The sequence below is a fragment of the Notamacropus eugenii genome, chromosome 6, assembly GCF_028372415.1.
Source record: "Notamacropus eugenii isolate mMacEug1 chromosome 6, mMacEug1.pri_v2, whole genome shotgun sequence".
Taxonomy (NCBI): Eukaryota; Metazoa; Chordata; class Mammalia; order Diprotodontia; family Macropodidae; genus Notamacropus; species Notamacropus eugenii.
In genome coordinates this window covers 49579241-49591806 of record NC_092877.1, presented here as the reverse complement: position 1 = coordinate 49591806, position 12566 = coordinate 49579241, and the positions used below count along the sequence as shown (strand labels likewise).

The window sequence follows — 12566 nt, the reverse complement described above, 5'->3', positions numbered from 1 at the left end:
TTCCTTACCTTGTTGAAATCAAATATTAGGACCCCAAAATAAAAAGCATGAACTGGAACAAGTCCAGAGAAGAATGAATAGGAGGGGAATAGCTAGGTGGTGCAGTGGATAGAGCACTGGTCTTGGAGTCAGGAGGATCTGAATTCCAATGCAGCCTCAGACGCTATGTATGACCCTGGGCAAATCACTTAACCCCAAGTACCTCATACACACACACAAAAGAACAAGGAGAGGAATGGGGCAGGAGGCCATGGCCTATGAGCCCCAGATGAAGGAATTGGGGAATAAAGGCAAATAGAGGGAGCTCCTGAATCTTTATGTGTCTAACCATGGGGAAGAGGAATGGGCCTCTTCAGCATGGCTCCAGAAGGCTGAGCTAGGGTCAAATGGGGAAAATGTCTTGTCTCTAAGTAAGGAGAGACTTCCTCATTCTTAGTGCTGTCCCAATGTGGAAATGACCCTCGGGGAATCTGTGTATCCCTCAGTACTGAAGGTCTTCCATCAGGAGGTGGGGTGGTAGAGGACAGATTGCAGAAAGGATTCCTGCTTAGGCACGGAGAGGACTGTATGTCCTCTGATGCCCTGTTTAGCCCTGAGATTCTAAGATTCTAGGATCGAAAACACCAACATCAACTTGCGTGAGCCAAGTCGTTTCTGTTGGCTTATTGCTTGCTCATTCTATGATAGTGGCTTAGCATCATGCTAGGTACACAGGAGCTTAATAAATGCCACTTGACTGACTGATTATTTAAGCCAGGGGACTTAGAAATATTGTCATCATAGCGGATATTAGGTTTGGCATCAAATATTTTCACTGGACTATGAGTTCTAGAGAAGGAGCATTGAAGTTGGAGCAAGGAGGCACCTATGCTCCAATGGTCCTGCAGATGCTGATGGTATGAACCTTTCCGAGCCTTCATTTTCCAATCTGCAAAGTGGGGATAATAGTAGCTGCCTCATTTATTCAGTAAGCCTATGGGCCAGGGGAGGGAATAAAGGGAGGGAATAAACATGTATATAGAAGCCTGGTATGTATCCGTCATTATGATGAGAGCTTTTTTTTTTTTTTTTTAAATTTTTTTACAAATATTACCTCACTGCCTTCATGGCAACCCTGAGAGGTCAGTTTATATTATGAGTCTCATTTTATAGTTGACAAAACTGGGACAGACAGAGGTGAAGTGAATTGTTCAGGGTTGTACAGTTCATGTGTGGAGTTTGAGGCTGGATTTGAACTCAGGTCCTCCTTACTCTGGGCTTAACATTCCATCCACCAGCTACCAGCTGCCTCTGTGGTAAGTGCTTGGGATATAAAGACCAAAGATAAGCAATAAAAAAGGTATCTATCCCTGCCCCCAAGGATCTTACATTCTGTTGGTGGGAAGCAAACTGTATAGAGATAAATAAACACAAGATTGATCCAAAGATAAATAAATACAAGATCGATCTCAGGAAACTGAGAGAGGTGGAGGGAGGGGGTGAGGATAGGCCTGTCCTAGCAGGATGGACTTGAACTGAGCCTTGATGTAAGCTAAGGCTTTCTATGAAGTGGACATACTGTGCATTCAAGGTCCAGGGTGGGAAGGGTGAGTGTGTGGCTGATGCCCAGGCTTAGCTATTGGAGATTGTGTCTGGGAAGCGACAAGGCGATCAAAGCTAGGCTGGAACGTAGTTTATGAAAGAGAATGTGCAATGAATTTGGAAGGGTATGGTGGAGCCAGATGGTGCCCAAGAGTCACGGTGTAAGGGCCTAGACAGGTATTCTATATACAATGAATCTCTGAATCAGGAAGCATTGTAGAGAAGTCAACTCCCAGAATGAGGTCAGAATCCAAGGTTCATCCATCCAGAGCCTATGAGACCTTATCTTTTATTTCAGTGTCTTCATTTTACAGATGAGGAAACTGAGGCCCATAGGACACACAAGCAGTAAAGTGGCAGATCCAGCCCCTCCCCACCCTTATCTCCAAATCCAGGTCTCTGTCCTCTGTACCCTGCACTGATCTGAGATGGATCTGTTGAGATACGGGATAATCTGGTGCAGTGAATAAAGAGAAGGCCAAAGTCTTGGATTTGAGTCCTGGCTCAGTGGCTAAACTAATAATGGCTCCTTAGGAAAGTGACTGAAGTTGTACATTTCTTTCTTCATCTGTAAAATGGGCACCATAAATCTTGTCCCATGAATAGGGCTGGTGGAAGGCTCATGTGAGATAGTGCTATGGGGGAAAGAGCCAGACTCTGGAATCAGAGGAACCAGGTTAAAATCCTGGCTCTGACACTTAGTACCTGTGTGATCTTAGGCAAGTCAACTGAATTTCTCTGTTTCAATTTCCTTATTTTTAAAGAGGAGGACTGCATCTGACGGTCACTGAGGTGCCAACTTGACGACTTCCTGTGGGCCTCTGATCTTTGAAAAGGAGAAGGTACCATGTGAAGGTCAGGTTTTATGATTCTTAAATGGGAAAGTCAGAATATGCAGACTGGGAAAGGCTTTAGACACAACACACACACACAGCCACTCTTTGAGAGGAGTTCATGCCCTTTCCTTCCCTCAGAACCATAAAATCTACTTCTGAGATGATAGACGTTTGAGCTCTTGTCTATATGTACGTCTGTGTGTCTGTGCTTGGGGAGGAAGGAAGTCTATTTTTCCCCTCCAGAAATAACTGATATAAAAACAAAGTAGAAGTTATTTTTAATGTTACTCTGCCCTGTAAGGCACAGTATTCCCAGAATTCATAGCACCAGATGTTTTGGAGAGAAACGCTGTGCATGTAGGTGACTGGGACTGGTCCATGTTTAAAATCCCAAACTTCATAGCTGAGGAGTAGAAATCTGCATCTTTGTAGCTTCTACTCATTGCTTGTGGCTCTGTCCTCTGAGACTAAGCTGAAAAAAATAATCCAGCCTCAGCTGAAGCATCGAGCCGAATCAAATCAGATGAAATCCAAATACGTACGAATGCAAAGTTGTCCACTTGGTTTCAAAAAATCAGCGTCATAAGTCCAGGATGGGGGAGGCATGGTTAGACAGGACTTTAGGAGTGAATGCAGAACTCTTGGCATGGTCTAGCCAGGGCAGGGGACAGTGGGATGGCCACCTTTCTCATTTTGGACTCTGGGCTTCCAATCATCTAGCCTGGGAAAGAAATAGCCTTGGAGGCTCTCATTTTCATCCCCAAGTTTCTTTCTTCTCTCTCCCTCAAATACAGGTTCTTGTCAGATGGTTACTTGCACTTGAAGACCTCCTTAAAGTTGTGGAGAGCTCAGTACCTTATTCATTCCACTTTGTGGCAACTCTAATTATTTAGATTTTTTTCTTTCTTTCACAGAACCTACATTTACTTCTGCAGCTTTCCTCATTCTGCCTCCTGGGGCTAAGCAGAACAAATCTAATCATTTTTCAGACAGAGGACTTTCATATTTGTATTGTTGCTGTCCTCATACAGGTGAAGAGGATGAAGGTCAGAGCATTGTCCAAGGTCATACAGCTAGACAGTGGCAGGTCCAGGATATAAACCCAAGGCTCTGGGCTCTAAATTCATGATTTCCCTATACTGCTTCCCACATATTCTTCCCACTCACTACCTGCACCCTACCCTCCAGTTTCAAGATCATATCAGATATATCTAAATATCTCTATAGCTATCTATCTACCCATCTCTCTCTCTCACATCAATCTGCTCATCCATTCATCCATCAACCATCCATCTATCTGTCATCTACCTTAGTATCTATCTGTCTGTCTATCCATCCATCCATCCATCCATCCATCCATCCATCCATCCATCCATCCATCCACCATCCACCTATCTATGTCATCTACCTTACTATCTATCTATCTGTCAGTCTATCTATCTGTCAGTCTATCTATCTGTCAGTCTATCTATCTATCTATCTATCTATCTATCTATCTATCTATCTATCTATCTATCTCCTTGCTTCTCATCCTGCTAGGTTGGGGTACTCACTGACAACACCTCCCATGAGAAGCTGACCTTCTTGACCAAAAGATTCCCCAAGCTCTTTAGCTAATACTAGTTCCAGGTGGAAATCTTCTCCTTGATTATTGGGAAGGAGTGTTGGGATGTGTGTGTGTGTGTGTGTGTGTGTGTATGCAGAGCCTCTCTGGGCCTCAGTTTCCCCACTTGTAAAATGAGAGAGACAGCCTCTGAGGTCCCTCTGGACTCCTCATTCTGTTTTATGAGTCCCTTCCAACTCAGACATTCTACGAAGGGTTCAAGGCCCTTTCCAGCTTTAAGTCTATGACTTTATGAGATAGACCCGGGGGGAAGGGACATAGCAGAACTGGTCTTGCCTCTACCCTCTCACCCCCAACCACTCTCCACCAAAGTTTCTCTCCAGCTCACATACAGCCAAAGATTACTTTAAGACTCTGGGACTGTGAACCCAGCAAGAAAAGCGAGGCTTGTGTGGCCCCTAATCTGCCACAAGGGGGCAGCCACACTCTGTGCTGTTTGCAGGAGACCACATGCCTCTTTCTGCCCCTTCAGAACTTCCTTAGGCAAACAGCTCGAGCAAGATTGAACGGCTGAGAATTCTGCCATTCACCTGATGGACCACATGGAGGCACCAAAGTTCACCCAACAACTGATTTTCAGAATGCCATAGGGTTTTAGAGAAAGCTGGAAAGGGACCTTAGAATCCATTTCATTCAAATCCTTCATTTTTCACAAAGGGAAACTGAGGCCCAGAGAAGGGGTTTGTCCAAGACTGCATGGGTAGTAAGTGGAATCGAACCCAAGACTCTTGATTCCAAACTCAAGTGAGCATACTCTACCACTCCATGCATTCCTTTCAACATTTATTAAGCAACTACTGTGATAACTGTGCTAGGTGCTGAAGGGTACCCAAAAGAGACCTAGTCCTTGCCCCATATTGAGCAACATTTTAAGAATGTGGTTTAGTTATTCAATAAATACTGATGAAGAACCTATTGTGTGCAAAGAGCTCTGTCCTCAGTCTATTATTTTGATTAAATTCTCAGTGGAATCTTCTGCAGTAATGGTGTTGAAGTTCACAATGAGTACCTATAGTGTGCAAGAGCCGTGCTTAGGACAGAGGAGGCAAAATCGTGTAATCTCCTTGGGCCTCAGTTTCTCTACCTACAAAATGAGGAAATTGGACTAAATTATTTCTAAGTGCCTTTTAGCTTTAAATTCAAGAATTCCATAAAATAGTCCTTATAACCACCAGGAAGGTTTTCTGTTTTCCTGTGTAATAACAATGTTACAATTAAGCAACACATTTCTTCATGACCTGTCATGTATGGACCTTTATTCATTGGATATGTAACTTCTTAAAGCTTGCATGCGTTATTATGGCCCAATTTCAATTTTTGGTGGGTCTCTTACAGTATCTGACAGAGTCAATATACAGTAGGCATTTAATGAATATATTATATTTGATTGATTTTACCTGTGGGTGGTGCATGGTAGAGAGAAGGGGAGAATTATTTCCATTATGCAGATGAGGAAGTTAAGGCTGAGAGAGATAAATGATTTGCCCAAGGACCCCCACGCTCCAGGTTCCCTGTCTGGTCAAAAGATTATAAATTTAGAGCTGGAAGAGACCTTAAAGGGCATTAGGTTCATCCTCCCTCATTTACATATGGAGAAACTGAGACCCAGAAAGGTTAATGACTTGCCCAAAGTCACACAAGTAGTCTCTTTCAGAGACTCCATGCCCTGACACCCTGGTATCCTCTTTCTATGAGTTCTGTCTGAAGTCCATCATCCTTTAGCCTGTTTGCTGACTCCACACACCCCAGTCAACCCCAATGGAGGGAAATTGTAGGAGAATGGATTAATAGAAGGAAACAGCTCTGCTCAGCTCCCTAGTTTACCTTCAGAGAGAACTAAGCTCTCCAATGGTCACAGAATACAAAGTGTGGCTGTAAACGTCCCAATCTCTTCTCCAGCAGCCAGAGGTGAATGTCACGGTTGGCCGTGCTCAGTGGGAGACCAAGGCTGCCATCTCTGACCCCAAAGCTGCATACCTGTGAGCATTCTACTAGGTCTTCCAACCCGAGCCCCAGCTCCAGCCCTGGCTTCAGAGGGCCCCAAAGTAACCTGTGTTTCTAGCCCCAGGCTTTGCTGTGACCAGGGAACAATGACCTAGATAATAAAACCAAGACTCAAATCGTATACAATGAGAATTCTGGGAAAGGAGAGATTGGTACAATTGGGAGTAGTCATGGGGGCTTCCTGGAGGAAGAGGGACTTGAACCATTCCTGGCAGAATGTATAGAATTTGTATCAGTTTGAAAGGGGCAGGGGGAATGGCTTGAACAAAAGTTTGGAGGTTGGAGATAGTAAGGAAACTGATAGTAAGGAGTATAGGGCATATGCTCTGGGGTGGGGTGGGGGAAGAGGAGGAGGACATAGACAATAGTAAGAAACTCACTTGTTTCCAGTTAAAAAAATTCCTTTGGGGGTTATGTTTCCCTGCAGAATGTTCCCTAAAAGTTTTTTTTAATCTTCCTTTTCTCAGTGCATCCAGGACCAGCATGGTCCTCAAAGCAGCAGGTGTCATGGAGCTGTGCTTGGAAGGGGACCGCTTGAACCTGAGACCTGGCAATGATTAATTATTGGATCCTGGTTAAGTCTCTTCTCCTCATGTGCCTTAGTCTGACACCTGTAAAATGGAGATAATATTACTTTTACACCCTGGCTCACAGGGCAGTTATGAGGAAAACTCTTTATGAGCCATAAATCCTAGTAGGGATGGGAGCTGTTACTGTTGTATGCCCCTTGGCACAAACTATAGGCCCTCTAGGCCTCTTGAGGTGGTTTTCATGAGTTGTTGAGACAAAGAATCTTTACCCTTCAGCTACCATTTATTTACTTTGCAAGTATCTTGAATATATGGTATATGTGCCTGTTGTCCTGCATATTAAAAGGTATACTCTTTGCCTTTTCATTCCAGTGCTTAGGACCCAGTAAATACTTACAAAATACTTACAAAAATGCTTCTTGGTTGATTGGCTGAATGATTGGTGAGGAGCCTTCTTGCTCTAAGTGAGACTGGCTCTGGGACAATAGATGTGCCTTCTGTTAGTCAACCTGGAAGAGCCTGCTCTCCACTGGCACGACCTTGGGGGACTCACACTACAGCCACTACCTTCCCACCACAGAGAGACAATGGAGGTTGACATGTAGGGGGGCAAGTGTAAATTATGGGGGAAAGGATTGTCCTGGTCACCTTTAAACAGTGTGGCATGGAGGGTTTTCCTGAAAGGAGCTCAAGAAGGGGATCCTCCTGTTCCACTGTGAAGGCATCAAGAGAGAAGAGCTTTTCTTTCAGGCGCTGATGATGTACATACCTCTTTTTATCTCATAACAATAACAATCCCTCCCACTTCTAGGATAATAACAGTGAATATTTATGGTATCTCAAGATTTGCAAAGCACTTGGGTCCAACTCTTTGTGACCAAGTCCATCAAGTTTTCTTGGCAAAAATACTGGAGTGGTTGGCAGTTTCCTTCTCCAGTGTGTCCCCATCTTACAGATGAGAAATCGAGGCTCACAGAGATTAAGTGACTTGTTTAGGGTCACATAGCTAGTGAATGTCTGAGATGGCATTCAGACTCAGGTCTTCTGACTCCAGACCCAGTGTTCTATCTACTGCACCATCTAGATGCTCCATAAAGCACTTTGCTTATGTTATCTCCTGTGATCCTCACAGCCACCCAGAGAAATAGGTGCTTTTATTATCCCCATTTTTCATTTGGGGAAACCAAGGCTCATGGAGGTGACTTGTCCAGACTCACACAGTTACTAAGAGTCTGAGGCAGGATCTGAACTCAGATCTACCTGATCTCAAGTCCGGTGCTCTATGCACTGCGGATTGGCCAGATCTCCAGTTTAAAGTGATTTTATACTCTGTCTCATTTATTCTCTCCAACCGCCCTGGGAGGAAGGCAGGGATGGGGCTATCGCCTCCATTTTACAGATGAGAACATCAAGGCCCAGGAGGGTTGACATTTTGCTCTCTTCCATAGTTAGCGAATCTTAGTTTATATTGTAGTCATCTGCATTTGTGTCTCTTCCCATCCTAGGCTGTAAGCTCCATGAGACTAGGGACTGTGTCTCAACTGAATTTTTCCTCTTCCACAGGAAAAGGCACGGTGCTTTGCATATACTAGATACTTAATTCATTTGCTTAATGCACCCTGATTTAGGTCTTCAGATCTCCTAAGGACATCCACTGGGAGAGCAATTTCCAGGGAGAGTTAGGGAGATTTTAAGGAAGCCAGGCTTCTTTTTGGCTAATTACCCAGTAAGCTGTAGAAATGAGAAACCCTGCAAACGTGAGCAGAGAGAGCCTGTCGGGAAGGAGGGCAGTACCATCAGGAAGGAGGGCATCTTTGGGTATCTACGTGATCGGATCATGGAATGATCAAAGTCTTTGGAGTCAGAGGGCCTAGATTCAAATCCATGGTCTAATTCCTGCCTCTTGTGTGACAACATTGGGTAAATCATGTCACTGTTCCGGTCCCCCCCTATTTTCCCTTTTGGAAAATGAGGAGGTTGGATATCCTAGAATCTTTCTAGCCCTAACCAGATCCAATGACCAGTTCCTAGCTTAAAAAATGCTAACGTTCTAACTCTTCCAGAGTCCTGACACAGGACTGTTAGATGATAGCTCTTGACTTTGAAGGGACCCTGGAAGGGTTAGACATCTGAGGCCCTAAGGAAACCATCTGACCTGGGGACAGTGGATGTCTTACCTGAGCATTGTTGAAACAGGCTCCTGGACAGAGTGCCCCAGGGAGCTGCTAGGGACGAAAAGGGGCTCCAAAGAGAGACCCAGCAATGACAGCTATGGCAGTAATGATAATGGCTTTATTTCCATAGCACTTTAAAACTAACAAAGCATTTTCTTGCCAGCACATATCATTCCCATTTTATAGGAGTGGAGACCGAGGTTTGGAGCAGTTACATGGGTCATAAACCTAGTCAGGTCATAGAGTCATAGGATTTTGAGCTTGAAATGACCTGAGAAGTCATCTAGCCACATCTATCATCTTAGCATTGTCTTATCATCAAACTGAGGCCCAGAGAGGGGAAGGGTCTTGCTTTGACAGCTTCATTCAGCAAGCATTTATTAAGCACCAACCATCTATAAGCCATTGTGGTAGGCACCAAAAGTACAAAGACAAAACAAAAAAGCCAGTTCCTGCCTTCAAGTGGCTGACATTCTTGTTCCATAGCCAATAATGAGAGTCAAACCCTGCCCCCACCAGCCCTAGTTGACTTGTGGCACTCCTGAATGCTCATAGCAATTGAGAGAGCCTAAAAGTTTGGTGCAAGGATATGCTGTTGTGGATGTTTTAGAGGGAGGGCACTATCTTAAAAAAAGTCCTTCTATTGGATTTACCCCCCCAAAATTGATCCTGTGATTATTGGAGAAGTAAGCTACGTGATTGTTCAGCACGTAAACATCCTCCTCTAAGTGTGTCCATCAATAGACAATTCCCATAAATGATACTAACTATCATCAGAGGGGTAATAATGCCTTTATTGATGGATAAATCTCTAAAGGACGGATCAAATCGAGGTTAACTCGCCATGCATGACATTAGCCGGAATTAGTTTGAGAACAGCCTCGAAGGCATGTTATCTTCCTGGGCCACAGTCGGCCAGGCCTGAGCAGAGAGGTGCCTCAGGGTCAAGATCTACAAGGTCAACTTCTGCTCTACTCCCAAGGCTAGCTGGGCAGCAGTGTCATGGTCAGTGGCCATTTCTTGGAGCCTGCCTAGAGGGAGATATGGAGAGGAAGGTCAGGGTGCCCCCTAGAATCTCAGTCAGAAGGAGTTTTTGAAGGAAGACAGTAAGAGGATCATCGCTGTAGAAGGGACCCCCAAGATCACCTGATTCTACCTTCTCATTTTTACAGATGAGAGTGGCTAAATGATTTGCCCAAGGTCACACAGACAAGTAGGCAGTAGGGATGGGAATCCCGGTCCTCTGATTAATCAGATTTGGCCCTTTTTCTGCCTTACCATATCACCTCAGAGTCAGAAGGCATCAAGGTCAGTCTACACAGGAGCCCCCTCTATAGCATCCATGAAAAGCAGTCAATCATCTATTTCTATTTATTGTATCTGTTTCACTTGATGACTTCATTAGCTCCCATGAATTCAATTATCATCTCTGTGTAGATGATTGTCAGATCTATTTATTCAGCCATAACATCTCTCCTGTCATTTTTTATCTCCAACTGTCTATGGGTCATCTTGAACTGGATGTCCCATAGACATCTTAAATTCATTGTCCAAAAACTGAACTTACTGTATTTTCATCCAGATCTTACTGCCTTCAGAACTTCCCTATTACTATTGAAGTCGCCATCATTCTCCCAGTTACCCTTTCCTTCCTTCCTTGCCTCCTTCCTTCCTTTCTTCCTTTCTCCTTCCCTTTCTCTCCCTTCCCTCCTTTCTTCCTTTCTCCCTTCTTTCCCTCCCTCCTTCCTTCCTCCTTATGTCTCTCTCTCTTTCTTTCCTTCTTTCTTCCTTTCCTCCTTCCTCCTTCCTTCCTTCCTTCCTTCCTTCCTTCCTTCCTTCCTTCCTTCCTTCCTTCCTTCCTTCCTTCCTTCCTTCTTTTCTTTCCTTCTCCAAAAGCAATGCAAGTGATGAAACCTTTTTGTTATAGTGGAAAAACCAAACCCATCATGGGATGTGGAAGAGTCCAGGAGCCTGAGCTTGAAGGCTGCTCTTTACTCTGTGACCTTCTTCCTGAGCCTCAGTTTCCTTATCTGTAAAAGGAGATGATTGGACTTGATGACATCTCAGTCTAAGATGCAGTGGTTGTACGTTCAATGAATCCATGTTCCTCTGTCAGTTCCTCAGAGCTTGGCAGACCAAACTTCTTCGGGAATTAATCACACAACCTTGAGACAAAACTCTGTCTCAGTTCTGATCAGCTCCTGGCCTCTTCCCTTGTCACAGGGAGCAGTGAGTGAGACACCAGCTTCCCTCACAGTCTCAGGGAAAAGAAGATTACTTTCCTTGGGGCTGGCCTGGAGAGACATTTGGGTATAGCCTTTGATCTCCGGAAAGATATTTCCTTTTCATTCCAGCAATTCTCCCTACATGACCCACCCTGTCAAGGGAGTTCAATTGCCTCATGTCTCAGGAAGCCTTTTAACATCTGGGGAAGGGAAAAAGGAGATCTTAAGAGAGCATTTTTATCTTTCAATTGGATATTATTTTGTGGCTGGCAAGACATGCTATTGGCATACTTTTTACATCTTAGAACCCCAGAACTCAAAGGGCCTTGAAGGTCATTTGATCTAATCTGTACCTGAGCAAGAATCCCTTCTATACCACTTACATCAAGGGATGTTTCAGTCTCCTCTTATAGGCTTTCAGTGATGGGTAACTCACTACCTCCAAAAACAGCTCATTTCACTTCGAGACAGCTCTAATACTTGAGAAATTCTTCTTTCATCAGAGGTAAAATTTGTTTTCTTGTAAATCCGCCTTCCCCCAACTAATCCTAGTTTTGACCTCTGGGGCTAGGCAGAATAAATCTAAATCCTTTTTCTATGTCACAATTCCTCAGTGATTTAAGTGTGGTGATTCTGCCCTTCTGTCCCAAAGTCTTTTTTCAGGTTAAACATTTCTAGCTCTTTCAGTTGGTCCTTGTATGGTCTGAGCTGCATTCCCCACCTGGTCACTCTCCTTTGGCTATTTTCCAGCTGTTGATATCCCACCTAAAATATGTCATTCTCCCCTTCCCCTCAACTGGACACAATAGCCCACTGAGGGTCTGCTCTGACAGGGGCCAGGGGCTGGCATTAAGAGGGTTACTTCCCTTGTTCTGGACACCATCTTCTCATAACACAGCCTTCTAATGCATTTCTTTGTCAGTGCTGGTCTGTAGATGGACCTGGGCTCTTGGAAGCTAGACTAGAGACATGAACATGCTGGCTTTGAGGATGGCTGGAGCGGGTGATTATCTATCTGCCTATCATCTGAAGACTAGTGAAGCTAAGTTTGGAGAAACCCATCACCAGTTAGCCAGGGGCAACTTACAGTAACTTTCAATGACTAAGGGGGCAGTATGGTACAGTGGAAAGAGCACTCACTGGTTCTGTAATTAAAGGACCAGGGTTCAAATCCTGTCTCTGACACTGGCTACCTATATAACCTGAAACAAGTCATTTATTTTCCCCAGATCTCAGTTTCCCTCTGTAAAATAAGGAGGCTAGTCTAGATGGCCTCGGATATCTTTTCTAGATCTAAAATGGACACCGTGATCCATTCTCTACGAACCTGTGATTATCTATTAAGGCAGAGAGAAGTCTTGATTCCTTTCAACAGTAGGAAGGGCTCCTATACTGGTGAAATCACAGGACCTTTACGTATTGAAGTATAATCTTGCATTCTTTTGGTCCAGGCCTTTTATTTCATTGGTTGTAGAGATATCTCACTGTGGAAACTCCATCCACCAAAACTGATGGGCAACGTATCTACAGTTGAGTGAGTCTTGGCTCACTGGGGCATTGAGACATTAATGAGTTGCCAATGGTCATGTAGC

General features: G+C 44.2%; 1 long non-coding RNA gene across 1 annotated transcript; it reads left to right on the top strand.

Moving 5' to 3' along the window:
• Positions 1 to 2343: 2343 nt before the first annotated feature.
• On the top strand, positions 2344 to 6988 carry LOC140511009 (uncharacterized). The gene is made up of 2 exons (XR_011969409.1): positions 2344 to 2436; positions 6513 to 6988. It is a non-coding gene; the product is annotated as an uncharacterized lncRNA (long non-coding RNA).
• Positions 6989 to 12566: the final 5578 nt, after the last annotated feature.